The sequence below is a fragment of the Toxorhynchites rutilus genome, chromosome 2 (assembly GCF_029784135.1).
Source record: "Toxorhynchites rutilus septentrionalis strain SRP chromosome 2, ASM2978413v1, whole genome shotgun sequence".
NCBI lineage: Eukaryota > Metazoa > Arthropoda > Insecta > Diptera > Culicidae > Toxorhynchites > Toxorhynchites rutilus.
The window spans coordinates 167,757,340-167,772,183 of NC_073745.1; the positions used below are offsets into that span (position 1 = coordinate 167,757,340).

General features: G+C 45.4%; 1 protein-coding gene and 1 pseudogene across 4 annotated transcripts in view; one reads left to right on the forward strand and one right to left on the reverse strand.

Moving 5' to 3' along the window:
* The window catches only part of LOC129770892 (uncharacterized), a 91,331-nt gene that overhangs the window by 68,459 nt on the left and 8,028 nt on the right, over positions 1-14,844 (reverse strand). The window contains exons 1-2 of one of the 4 annotated variants that reach the window (XR_008742227.1): positions 2,208-5,235; positions 2,006-2,101 (exon numbers count right to left, since the gene is read on the reverse strand). The exons of 2 other annotated variants lie outside the window; for them this stretch is intronic. The gene's annotated coding sequence lies outside the window, so the exon portion shown is untranslated. Of the gene's footprint in view, positions 1-2,005; positions 2,102-2,207; positions 5,236-14,844 lie in introns of those variants that run through there. One more of the 4 variants, XR_008742228.1, reaches the window with a different exon arrangement.
* The window catches only part of LOC129766351 (DNA damage-binding protein 1-like), an 84,752-nt pseudogene continuing 71,785 nt past the window's right edge, over positions 1,878-14,844 (forward strand).

Here is a 14,844-nt window from a genome sequence, read left to right on the forward strand (position 1 = left end):
GAAAGTGAGACACATTCATTTTTCGTGAGGACATCGACAAGACAACATCGTTGCCTAACGTGCTGGAGGAGGTGGACGGCCAAAGGATCGACACATACACGCGCAGAACTCTTTTCGTTAGGATGCCATTCAGCATCGAGAAAGTTCCGGAAAGATCTAATCATTGCTGGAAAATAATCTGCCAGTTCCTTTGGGAATTTTCAAAATATGTTCATGTGAAAGAGTTTAATTGAATGTTTTCTATCCATGTAACACTGTGACCAAATATGTTTCAATCAAGTGCTATTAAGGGTGGTTATCGAGTTGGTATTAACCACTGGTGGGCTTCCAGTATCGAGGAAAATGTGGAAATAACTAATCGTTACTGAAAATAATCTGCCAGTTTCTCTGGGAATTTTCAAAATATATTCATGTGAAAGAGTTTAATTGAATGTTTCCTATCCATGTAACACTGTGACTAAATATGTTTCAATCAAGTGCTATTAACAGGTGGTTATCGAGTTGGCATTTACCACTGGTGGGCTTCCAGTATCGAGGAAAATGTGGAAATATCTAATCGTTACTGAAAATAATCTGCCAGTTCCTTTGGGAATTTTCAAAATATATTCATGTTAAATAGTTTATTTGAATGTTTTCTTTTCATGTAACACTGTGATCAAATACATTTGGTTTTGTGGTTTTTCAATCAATCGCAATTAACAGGATAGCTTCAGAAGATTATTCTTCCCCATTAGTAGGATATTTCCGTATCCAATATTGTATGCGCCCGCAATCGATTATTGCTCAGTCGCCGAAAGTTCCGAGCTCAGAGAGTTCATTCCCCTCTAGTTTGCCTTCCAAATTGCCATCGTAAACCACGCCTTCTCTCGATTCAATCACGCACAAAAAGCATACTTAAGCGATATTCTGGTGGTGAGATGCATTCATTTTTCGTGAGGACATCGACAAGACAACATCGTTGCTGAGGGTGCTCGACGGCGAAGGATCGAGATCTGCCCTGAAACGCAAGCAGTTTGTTTGAAACTGTGAGGGAGCACAGAGAAGCCGATCCTTCAGGAGAAGAGAAGGTGACCATCGAAGTAGCCGCTACATACACACATACACGCACGGAATTCTTTCCGTTTGGATACCATTCAGCATTGAGAAAGATCCGGAAAATAATCTGCCAGTTCCTCTGGGAATTTAAAAATACATTCATGTGAAAGAGTTTAATTGAATGTTTTCTATCCATGTAACACTGTGACCAAATATGTCTCAATCAAGTGCTATTAACTGATGGTTATCAAGTTAGCATTAACCACTGGTGGGCTTCCAGTATCGAGGAAAATGTGGTAATATCTAATCGTTACTGAAAATAATCTGCCAGTTCCTCTGGGAATTTAAAATTACATTCATGTGAAAAAGTTTATTTGAATGTTTTCTATCCATGTAACACTGTGACCAAATACATTTGGTTTTGTGATTTTCAATCAATCGCAATTAACAGGATAGCTTCTGAAGATTATTGTTCCCCATCAGTAGGATATTTCCGTATCCAATATTGGATGCATAAAACCTTGTGCCTCCAACGTAACGCTCTCGTTTTCGAAGTTCCCCAAATATTCATTCATTCAGAATGAATTTAGATTCAACTTCAAACAAATGATCTCTAAATCAACGATAGTCCTACGTCACCCTTGCGGTTATACCATAGATATAACCCACTTCCTGTTTTGATTTGAAATTCAGTCTTCAAGTTTTCAAGTCATTAAGTTATTAAGGACTTTCTTAAAATCGCCTGCAAACAGGATAACTTTGAGGCAGAAGTAATGTTGATCCCGATGCCAACTCCACTTAGGGGATCAATTGTGATTGGACAAAAATCGGTGTTTACCACGATGACGATTTTAAGCAGGCAAGTTGGTACACAAGAGGTATGAAATGGTCAATTGCACATGTTCATAATAACATTATTTTTCCATTCACACTGTCACACTAGATGAGGTAGCATGCCTGTAAATCTCACCCTTGAACGAAAGTTCCATCCGTTCGGAACTGGTTGCAATAGGCTTGTGGTCCGACATCTCTGCTTGCATCCTTCGTATGCTTGAATTTGTTCACACTGAGAAACTCGGAGAAGGTATGATTGTGAGAAACATTCCGGGAAAAAAGGTTTATTGTTTCTTTTCATTTCAGAAATCATTCCTAGCTTTTTTTTGATGGCTTACCTTCAAGTTATTTCTTATTTATTGTGCGTCCTCGGAGACAGTTCAGTATTTTACTTCGTCGTGAGGAAAAATGCTAACCGATTAAAATACCAAAACAAAAATTATGCTTGGAACCCAGCCGACTATTCTGAAAACGTTCCGGTTACATTCGACGACAAAGTGTTCGCCTGTTCGGATCGCCCAACTGTTAAGGCCGATTTAGACGATGCCAGTCAGCGCTCTAGTTGAAGTATCCAGTGAACAGAGAACAGACACTCTGTTCAAGTTAGAGGCCAATTACTTTTTCGATACTGGTACAAGTAACTTGAACAGAGTGTCTGTTCTCTGTTCACTGGATACTTCAACTAGAGCGCTGACTGGTATCGTCTAAATCAGCCTTTATTTACAGCTCTAACCGAAAGTTGGTTTTCTCGAATGTCAATCTGAAGGAAGTATATCATAAGTGCTCACTTAATGCCGAAGCGTATCAGGGAAGTTTGGCTCTTGCAACCGAAATATTCGGTTATTGATACAATTGATGAGACGCAAAAGTTGCACAATCGAACAGTGCTGATGGGTGAATCACCACGTCGTCTCGCATACCAGAAAGCTTCTCATAGCGAATTCGTTTTTGTTCAGTTTCAATCCCAGTGCCGCACTAACTGCTGTCAAAAGGTTTTTTTATTCACTCAGTTTCGCACTCAGTGTCGCACTAGTTCGCCTCGAAAGCTGTTAGTTTCGCACTGAGATGTTTCATGGGTTGGCACTCGGGTTCACCAATACAACTATACTGAACTGTCAAGTTCCGAGTATTGTTTTGGAAAATCTATGGATTTCTGTCTGTCTGTCTGTCTGATTCTTATGGACTCGGAAACTACGGAACCGATCAACATAAAAATTGGTATGTAGGGGTTTCTGGGACCGGGGAAGGTTTTCGTGATAGTTTGAGACCCCTCCCCCTCTCAACGAATCCTTCAGGTTGCTCCATATAGAATTCATCGTCGGACAACTCTCCCTGAAGAAACGCTGTAACGGCATCCATTTGGTGTATACGCATATCCTGCTGCGCTGACAGTGCCAACAGAAATCGAATGCTTGCGAGTCTCACCACCGGTGAATACGTCTCGTTATAGTCGACTCCCTTGACTTGCGAGAACCCTTTGATGACGAGCCTTGCCTTATACTTCTGCACAGATCCGTCCGAGTTGAATTTCCGCTTGAAGACCCACTTGCACTTCAAAACTTTTCTTCCCGCTGGTAGCTCTGTTAACTTCCACGTCTTGTTGCTTCTCAACGCCTGCATCTCAGCTTCCATAGCCTCACGCCACAGCTCATGATCGTCGGCCTCCATTGCTTGACCGACCGTCTGCGGCTCGGTTTCCCGCTCATTGCCGATTACCTGAGATTCAACAAACGTTTCAGGAAGTACACTATTCGTCAAATCGAAATTATAGTACTTGCCTGGAATACGGCGCTCCCGCTCGCTGCGCCTGACAGCATATCGCTGCTCTTCTTGTTGCGAGGGGAGCGCAGGTGATGCTGTCCGAATTGTCTCGATACTATCATTCGCGCTGTCGTAATCCGTCTCGTCCTCCAAATCGTCCTCCGATGACAGATCTTTTTGATTTTCATCATTGCCTTCGGTGGAACCAGTTGACAAGCCGATAGCTTCATTACCTTCAACGATCTCTTCACTCATTAATTCCATCATTTCATTCACAGGTTCAGCTTCCGACATCTGCATGGCATTTCCGCTAGCTTCGCTCACGAAGACGACGTCACGAGACACAAATACTTTTCCAGTCCTAGGATTGAACACTCGCAGGCCCTTCGAATGTTCGGAATATCCAACAAATATGCCATCTTCGGATTTTGCATCCCACTTCAATCGCTTCGCCTTCGGAACATGGCACATTACTTTTGCTCCAAACACACGTAATTTGGACAGGTCTGGTCTCACACCGCTGAACCGTTCCTCCGGGGTCACTCGTAAGCCTTTCGTTGGTGATCGATTCGCCAGGAACGCAGCAGTTGACACAGCTTCCGCCCAGAAGCGTTTTTCCAGGTTGGCATCAAACAACAGACATCGTGCCCGCTCGACGATCGTACGGTTCGCTCTCTCCGCTAACCCGTTCTGCTCTGGGTTGTACGGCACCGTGACTTCATGATGAATCCCGGATTTGCGAAGAAAATTCTCCATCTCTCCATTCACATACTCTGTGCCATTATCCGTCCGTAAGCGCTTGATTCTTTTGCCGGTTTGGTTCTCCACCATCGATTTGAAGTCTTGGAAATACTGCAACACTTGCTTCTTCGACTTCAAAAAATACACATGAATTTTGCGGCTGCTGTCATCAATGAACGTTAGAAAATACCGGCTACCACCGATTGACACGTTCTCCATCGGGCCGCATAGATCACTGTGGATAAATTCCAGAACTTCTCCTGCGCGGTTTCCACTCTTCTTGAAGGGGCGACGAGAATGCTTGCCCTGCAAGCACGCAACACATGACTGTACCTCTGCATCAACGAAATCGATTCCTGTTGCTATGGACCGAAGCATCTTCAAACTGTGCACGTTCAAATGCCCCATCCTTCGGTGCCACAGCACCATGCCATTTTCTTCCTTGACCACATACGAAACACGTTCATTCACCAAACAAAGTTTGTAGAGTCCGCTGCTTTCTCGTCCAATGGCCACTACCTCGTTGGAAGCCGATCGCGCCTCACATGCATCCTTGGTGAATGTAATCGAATGGCCATTACTGCATATCTTACTCACCGATATCAAATTGATTGCCAAGTCGGGAATACTCAACACGTTGGACAAAGTAACGTTACACGTGCCATTGCCGACATCAGCTTCAATCTTCACGCTGCCAACGGCGTCTACCATCGACACAGCATTATTCGCCACGCTGATTCGCTGCTGGACTTCTTTAGCATCTTCCAAAGTAACTTCACCGTTGTACATGTGTGAAGTAGCACCCGAATCGAATATCCAGCTCACCTCGCGCTTGGCTGATGATTGCGTTATCATGAATGCAGTATGCTTGTCGGATTTGACCTTTTTCTGCTTCTCATCCTTTACAGGACATTCCGCCGCGTAATGCCCCAATCGCTTGCACTTGTAGCATTTCACGTTGGTCTTATTGAATGACTTGGATCCTTTCCGCTGCTGGGAGTAAAACGCACCATCATGTCCGCTTGAGCTTCAATCGCTGGAAACCTTGACGTCTCGAAGTATCTTGGCCTTTACCGAATCCGCTGTGATTTTCCTTCCTGATGCCTCGAGGCCCATTATCATTGGTTCATATACCTCGGGGAGTCCCATCAGCAACAGACTGGCCAACCATTCATCGTCAACCTTGAATCCTGCTTCACTCAGCTTATGACTCGTACACATCATCTCGTTCACGTACGCTTCAACAGTGGAATAGTCTCCCAGGCGAATACTGGTCAACTTACGAAGTAACCCAATCCTCCGAGTCATCCCGTCATCCTGGAAGGCTTTCTTGAGGTTACCCCATGCTTGTTTCGCTGTGCTTGCCGACTGGACCAGGCTATAATTGATCGGTTCAATACTGAGGCATATCGTAGCTAGTGCTCTCAGCGACCTCTCGTTTTCCGGATCACCTTCTTCCGGTGCATTCACAGCGTCCCAAGTTCCCTCACGGATTAACAGCATTTTGGTCGCGAATGCCCATGAAGAATAGTTTTCTCGGCCTCGAAGACGTTCCATGGCTGGCAGCGAAATCCCTCCACTACCGGTCGATCTTCCTCTATCTCCGAAATTTCGTCCATTTCCGTCCCCGCCATGTCCGCTTCCGGTTCCGGAATTTCCGCTTCCAGCTCCAGCAAGAGACATCTTGAAATAATGTTCTAATACAAATACAAATACAAATAATACAAATGAAACACAAATTTCTGCATTACACGAGAATTAATCAAAAAAATGGAACCAAATTTGGTATATTGAGGTTTTAGGGTGCAATAAATGTTTATATGATGGTTAGACTCTTAATGGTTACTACGTTAGTAAAACACGTCTGTTATGACTAGTTGTACAGACAGAATGAACATTTTATTTAAAATATAATTCATGGCTTACTATTATCAACATCCCCTCCTTAACCATGAATTTGTTGAATTCCAAAATTCTTCACTGCTTCAGTATGACGGCCTACCGGAATGGGTTTGGTAAGAACATCCGCCTTCTGGAGCTCGGACTTCACGTGATGCAACGAGATCGCCTTGGATTCCAGTTGTTCGCGTACAAAGTGGTGCCTTAGATCGATGGGTTTGCTTCGAGGTGAATAACCAATCTCCTTTTCCGCCAAGCAGATTGCACTTTGATTATCGCAGAAGATCGGGATAGTAACATCAATCTGAAACATCTCGTTGAGAAAACCACGCCACCAAACAGCTTCCTGTGTTGCACCTGATAGAGCCATGTATTCCGCTTCAGTTGTGGACAAAGCCACTGTTGGTTGTCGCCTACAACTCCACGCCACTGATCCGCCACCGTACTGAAAGGTATACCCTGTGACAGAACGACGAGTTTCCAAATCGTTGCCCCAATCCGCGTCACTATATCCTTCGAACGATGGTTCAGCTTGCTTGTGGAAAGTCAGCTTCTTGGATTTTGTGCCCTTCAGGTACCGGAGAATTCTTTTAGCCGCTGCCCAGTGTATCTCGTTAGGATCACTGTTGAAACTGCTCACTGCGTTTACGGCTTAAGCGATATCCGGCCGTGTGCAGTGCGCCAAAAACTGCAATCCTCCCACCAATTCACGAAACGGAACCTTTTCCATTTGTTGCTTCTGTTCTTCCGTTCTTGGTCCTGCTTTCGTCAATCGTTGATGTGGGTCCATGGGTATCGACACTGTGTTGCAATTGGTCATGTTGAATTGCTCCAGTAGTTCCTCCACATACCTTTCTTGATCCAGCATAACAGCGTCCTTACTTCTGGTGATTCGCATGCCGAGAACCCGCTTGGCCTCTCCTAGGTCTTTCATGTGGAACTTCGTCATCAGTTGCTTCTTCACGGTGTCGATCCAATCTTGATCCGTCGAGAACAGCAAGAAATCGTCCACGTATACAGCGACTACCAGAATAGTATTTCCTTCGATCTTGAAGTATACGCACGGATCGAAGCTAGATCGCTTCAAACCCATACGCTTCAGCTCCGCATCCAATTTCGTGTTCCAGACACGACTCGCTTGCTTCAATCCATACAGAGCCTTCAGCAGACGACAAACTTTCTTCGGAGACTTCCTATCAACGAATCCTTCAGGTTGCTCCATATAAAATTCATCGTCGGACAACTCTCCCTGAAGAAACGCTGTAACGGCATCCATTTGGTGTATACGCATATCCTGCTGCGCTGACAGTGCCAACAGAAATCGAATGCTTGCGAGTCTCACCACCGGTGAATACGTCTCGATATAGTCGACTCCCTTGACTTGCGAGAACCCTTTGATGACGAGCCTTGCCTTATACTTCTGCACAGATCCGTCTGAGTTGAATTTCCGCTTGAAGACCCACTTGCACTTCAAAACTTTTCTTCCCGCTGGTAGCTCTGTTAACTTCCACGTCTTGTTGCTTCTCAACGCCTGCATCTCAGCTTCCATAGCCTCACGCCACAGCTCATGATCGTCGGCCTCCATTGCTTGACCGACCTTCTGCGGCTCGGTTTCCCGCTCATTGCCGATTACCTGAGATTCAACAAACGTTTCAGGAAGTACACTATTCGTCAAATCGAAATTATAGTACTTGCCTGGAATACGGCGCTCCCGCTCGCTGCGCCTGACAGCATATCGCTGCTCTTCTTGTTGCGAGGGGAGCGCAGGTGATGCTGTCCGAATTGTCTCGATACTATCATTCGCGCTGTCGTAATCCGTCTCGTCCTCCAAATCGTCCTCCGATGACAGATCTTTTTGATTTTCATCATTGCCTTCGGTGGAACCAGTTGACAAGCCGATAGCTTCATTACCTTCAACGATCTCTTCACTCATTAATTCCATCATTTCATTCACAGGTTCAGCTTCCGACATCTGCATGGCATTTCCGCTAGCTTCGCTCACGAAGACGACGTCACGAGACACAAATACTTTTCCAGTCCTAGGATTGAACACTCGCAGGCCCTTCGAATGCTCGGAATATCCAACAAATATGCCATCTTCGGATTTTGCATCCCACTTCAATCGCTTCGCCTTCGGAACATGGCACATTACTTTTGCTCCAAACACACGTAATTTGGACAGGTCTGGTCTCACACCGCTGAACCGTTCCTCCGGGGTCACTCGTAAGCCTTTCGTTGGTGATCGATTCGCCAGGAACGCAGCAGTTGACACAGCTTCCGCCCAGAAGCGTTTTTCCAGGTTGGCATCAAACAACAGACATCGTGCCCGCTCGACGATCGTACGGTTCGCTCTCTCCGCTAACCCGTTCTGCTCTGGGTTGTACGGCACCGTGACTTCATGATGAATCCCGGATTTGCGAAGAAAATTCTCCATCTCTCCATTCACATACTCTGTGCCATTATCCGTCCGTAAGCGCTTGATTCTTTTGCCGGTTTGGTTCTCCACCATCGATTTGAAGTCTTGGAAATACTGCAACACTTGCTTCTTCGACTTCAAAAAATACACATGAATTTTGCGGCTGCTGTCATCAATGAACGTTAGAAAATACCGGCTACCACCGATTGACACGTTCTCCATCGGGCCGCATAGATCACTGTGGATAAATTCCAGAACTTCTCCTGCGCGGTTTCCACTCTTCTTGAAGGGGCGACGAGAATGCTTGCCCTGCAAGCACGCAACACATGACTGTACCTCTGCATCAACGAAATCGATTCCTGTTGCTATGGACCGAAGCATCTTCAAACTGTGCACGTTCAAATGCCCCATCCTTCGGTGCCACAGCACCATGCCATTTTCTTCCTTGACCACATACGAAACACGTTCATTCACCAAACAAAGTTTGTAGAGTCCGCTGCTTTCTCGTCCAATGGCCACTACCTCGTTGGAAGCCGATCGCGCCTCACATGCATCCTTGGTGAATGTAATCGAATGGCCATTACTGCATATCTTACTCACCGATATCAAATTGATTGCCAAGTCGGGAATACTCAACACGTTGGACAAAGTAACGTTACACGTGCCATTGCCGACATCAGCTTCAATCTTCACGCTGCCAACGGCGTCTACCATCGACACAGCATTATTCGCCACGCTGATTCGCTGCTGGACTTCTTTAGCATCTTCCAAAGTAACTTCACCGTTGTACATGTGTGAAGTAGCACCCGAATCGAATATTCAGCTCACCTCGCGCTTGGCTGACGATTGCGTTATCATGAATGCAGTATGCTTGTCGGATTTGACCTTTTTCTGCTTCTCATCCTTTACAGGACATTCCGCCGCGTAATGCCCCAATCGCTTGCACTTGTAGCATTTCACGTTTGTCTTATTGAATGACTTGGATCCTTTCCGCTGCTGGGAGTAAAACGCACCATCATGTCCGCTTGAGCTTGAATCGCTGGAAACCTTGACGTCTTGAAGTATCTTGGCCTTTACCGAATCCGCTGTGATTTTCCTTCCTGATGCCTCGAGGCCCATTATCATTGGTTCATATACCTCGGGGAGTCCCATCAGCAACAGACTGGCCAACCATTCATCGTCAACCTTGAATCCTGCTTCACTCAGCTTATGACTCGTACACATCATCTCGTTCACGTACGCTTCAACAGTGGAATAGTCTCCCAGGCGAATACTGGTCAACTTACGAAGTAACCCAATCCTCCGAGTCATCCCGTCATCCTGGAAGGCTTTCTTGAGGTTACCCCATGCTTGTTTCGCTGTGCTTGCCGACTGGACCAGGCTATAATTGATCGGTTCAATACTGAGGCATATCGTAGCTAGTGCTCTCAGCGACCTCTCGTTTTCCGGATCACCTTCTTCCGGTGCATTCACAGCGTCCCAAGTTCCCTCACGGATTAACAGCATTTTGGTCGCGAATGCCCATGAAGAATAGTTTTCTCGGCCTCGAAGACGTTCCATGGCTGGCAGCGAAATCCCTCCACTACCGGTCGATCTTCCTCTATCTCCGAAATTTCGTCCATTTCCGTCCCCGCCATGTCCGCTTCCGGTTCCGGAATTTCCGCTTCCAGCTCCAGCAAGAGACATCTTGAAATAATGTTCTTCAAAAAAAAAAAATTTTCACATTTGTTTGTCCGTAGCTATGGTACCTGGGCCCATAACCTAATGGTTACTACGTTAGTAAAACACGTCTGTTATGACTAGTTGTACAGACAGAATGAACATTTTATTTAAAATCTAATTCATGGCTTACTATTATCAACAACTCTCCACCCCCTTTCTAAGAGGGGCTGCCAAACAAATGAAAGACAAATTTCTGCATAATTCGAAAACTAATCAAGCAAATGGAGCCAAATTGCGAATGTTTTAGGGGACACGAAACGTTTCCATGGTGAATAGACACTCCCCCCCTCTCTCTGAGGTAGGGGGGGGGGGCACTGTCATACAAATGAAGCATACATTTCTCCATAATTCAAGAACTAATCAAGCAAATTGAACCAAATTTGGTTGTGGAGGTTTTAGGGGTCAAGAAACATTTCTAAAGTGGTCCCACCTTTCTGAGGAGGAGAGGTGGGCTGTCATAGAAATAACTCGAGAACTAATCAAGCATCTGGAGGTTTTAAGGTACAATAAATGTTTCTATGGTGGTCAAACACTCCACTCCTCTCTCTAAAGGGGGTGGGGGTGGCGGAGAATGGTCTTTTGATCTTTGTTCGAAACTGGAAATGGATTTCAATGTGATGAAACGCACTCCTATATCTTCTTCTATCTATACCAATAAAAAAGTATCGCCGAATGTGTTGATAAGAGCAGAACTCGAGGAAGGAATTGTCCGATTTAGGGCTGTCTTTATTCTATCATATTTTCTGTATAAAATATTTATTCCATGTAACGGGAAAACATGTTATTTGCAAGTGGTCGAAAAATCTTGAACGAGAATTGTGTCTGAAAATAATCTGATATTATAATGATGAGTTTTGTTAGAAATACTAGGAATTTTATAGTAAAAGGTAAATTCAACGGGGTCGATTAGTTCTGCGATTGGACCCATGAACTTGCTCATAGTAAGAAAACGGGAAATGTTTGAAGGTTTTGATAATAAAAAACAAATTTTAGGCGGGACGAAGTTTGCCGGGTCATCTAGTCTAAAAATAAAGACTATGAAAATGGAAAACCTGCTGCTTTTGCTTTTGTATTATTGGAATCGTATCGTAATCTAATTTGATGATTCCTCTTTGTCGCATTTCCGCTTATCGTTGATTAGTGGAAAATTTTCAACTTCCTGGAAGTCGGCGTTTTTGATTCCTGTACATAAAAAGGGTGCCAAGACTCAAATCGATAATTACCGAGGAATTTCTTGTTGTGAGTAGCAACGCAGCGAGCAACGTCAAGTCGAAGCAACCATTGCTTGTCAATTATTTTCTCTATTACTTTGAAAACTACAACCGTTAAATACAGACGTTTATTCTTTTAGTTGTGTCTTTTCAATTCCGGTCCGATTGTTCCACCTTATCCGCCAATAGGTTATGGGCCCTTTGCCCGCGGAGTCGGAACACTGGTAAAGAAACATAAGTTGCAGCTAATCTATCACGATGGGAGAAAGGCTGGTGTCGTTCGCGAAGCTCAATGGCTCCAACTACGATAATTGGAGCTTCCGGATGAAGCTGTTGCTAACCAAGGAGGGCAACTGGACGGCTGTAGCGAACGCGAAACCGGAACCGGTCACGGATGCGTGGAAAACCAAGGACGAGCAAGCGCTGGCATCGATCGGATTGGCCGTGGAGGACAACCAATTGCTCCACATAAGGAAGGCCAAATCAGCAGCGGAGGCGTGGAAAGCTCTGAAAAATTTGCCGTTCTCGACGATTTACCGTTCTCGAAGAAGGTTTCTGTAATGAAGAAAATCCTCACTTCACGTCTAGAGAGGAACGGTGATATGGAAGCGCACGTATCAAAGATGACGGATTTGATTGAAAATGAATCAATGGATGAATCAATTACAGAGAACGTGTGGATTGCCAACGGGACGAAGGTGTGTTCTAAAGACCGGGGTGCTGGACGGATAAACGTTATTGATGGTTTCGGTCAAGAACGTGCAGTGCAAGTTGAATGTGCTCTGTTCATACCAGAAATGATGTCAAGTTTGTTGTCTGTGAAGCGGCTGATGCAAAGAGGTTTTACCGTTACATTCGATGCAAGCAGTGCGAGAATCATGAGAGGTGACAAACTGTGCGCGACGGCGGAGTCCGTTGGAAATTTGTTCGTGCTACGGCAAACCATCGAGAGTGCATCCATAGCAGTATCGAGTAATGATTGTGTCCATGCCTGGCATAGGCGGTTCGGCCATAGGGACTGTGAAGCGGTGCTGAAATTGCAGACAATAGCTGATGGCGTAAAAGTGAAGAGTTGCAATTGTATTGGCCCATGCGAAGTGTGCATTGAAGGGAAGCTGCACAGGGTGCCATTCCCTAAGGGTGGGTTTAGACTAGTGATATATTCATGTGAAGAAATATGATGAGATTTATAGAAATCGCATCAACCTTTACACTAGCGTGAACTTCTATAATGAATATATTCATATCTTAGGTGAATTTATTCACCTGAAGTAGAACTGCATCCAACTTTAGTGATTTCTCACCAGTGAGAAATTCACAAGCGTTTACATATGCTGAATTTATTCAAGTTATATATACCTCGAATAAGTGTATCATATTTATTCTCACCCGTTTACACCTATTTTCACGTGTATAAATCCATCTATAGCTATAGATCTCCCTAATGTAAACCCGCCATAAGGTTTCAGGAAATATATCGTCTGCAGTAATGGATTTGGTTCACACCGATATTTGTGGACCAATGCGTACGCAGACTGTGGCCGGAAGGCGATACTTCATCACGTTCATCGACGATCACAGCAAATACACGGTCGTCTATTTGTTACGTGAGAAATCCGAAGCGATCCAGAAGCTGCAGGAGTACGTTGAGCTTGTCATCACGCAGTTTGGAAGGAAACCGAAAATTCTGCGGTCAGATCGGGGTGGTGAGTACATCGGTGAGAAATTCAAGGCGTTCCTGAAGCATAATGGGATCATTGGGCAGCTGACGGCACCGTATACCCCACAGCAGAACGGGGTTGCCGAAAGGAAGAACCGGCATCTCGTCGAAATGGCTAGGTGCATGCTCATCGATGGAAATCTGAATAAACGCTTCTGGGGGGAGGCGGTGGTGACAGCAAACTACAGACAGAACCGGTTGCCATCGCGGTCGATCACCGGCACACCATATCTGTTATGTGCCATCAGCGAAGCGAGGTAATCTGGATAGCAAGGCAGTCAAGCTGAGGTTCGTCAGTTACAGCGAGACATCGGAGGCATACCGCCTAGTGGACGAGACTACAGGAAAAGTAACCATTAGTCGTGATGTGAAATTCCTATCGTCTTGTGGGCTGGAACCAGAGCCGGTGGAGGAAAGATTGATTGTTCCATCCATAAATTTCCAACGTGTAGATCCAGTGTTCGAGGTAGCACCAATCGAGTCTGGTGATGACGAGGAAGTCGACGACGATAATGGTCCTGATGACGAAGGAGTTGAAACTGACCCACTCTTCGATACTATGGCGGGCAGCTCGCAGCAAGTGGATGTCGATATGCCCCGTAGGTCAACACGATCCAACCTTGGTGTAACACCTAAGCGGTATGCATGTACAGCAGAAACGTCGATCCAGGAGGGGCCAAAATCATTAAAGCAAGCGTTGTCTTGTCCGGACAGCACCAAGTGGCGTCACGCGATGATGGAAGAGCTAGAATCAATTGAAGCGAACGAAACTTGGGATTTGGTTGACCTACCGGCTGGGAGACGCGCCATCGTATGCAAGTGGGTGTTCAAACGGAAGCAAGATGAAAAAGGTAATGTAGTTCGATACAAGGCCAGGTTGGTAGTTCAGGGATTCAGCCAACATTGTGGAACGGACTACGACAAAGTTTTTGCGCCAGTTGTTCGACATACCACGTTCCGCACCATGATGTCCGTTGCAGCAAAGAAAAAGATGAGTGTCCAGCAGTTCGACGTGAAAACGGCGTTCCTGAACGGCAACCTTGAGGAGGAGATCTTCATGAAGCAACCTCCCGGGTTTGTCGTCAGCGGTATGGAAGGCAAGGTATGCCGTTTGAAGAAAAGTTTGTATGGGCTCATAAAAGCGGCTCGTTCTTGGAACCAGCGACTGCACGAGGTGTTGGAAGAAGATGGTTTTGAACGGTGCGATGCTGACCCTTGCTTATACAGGAAGCAAACTGGTAGAAAGCGGTGCTATGTTCTCGTGTACGTAGACGATCTCATCGTGGCTAGTGAGGACGAACGCATCATCGAAGCTTTGGAGCAAACACTTACCAGAAATTTCCAAATCAGCAGCCTGGGCGACGTTGGGTTTTACCTGGGAATCGAGGTCCACCGAGATCAGATTGGAGACTTCCTCATCAGCCAACGGAAGTATATCGAAGACGTTGTCCGTTCTGTTGGTCTACAAGACGCAAAAGTGTCAACCGTGCCAATTGATCCAGGAT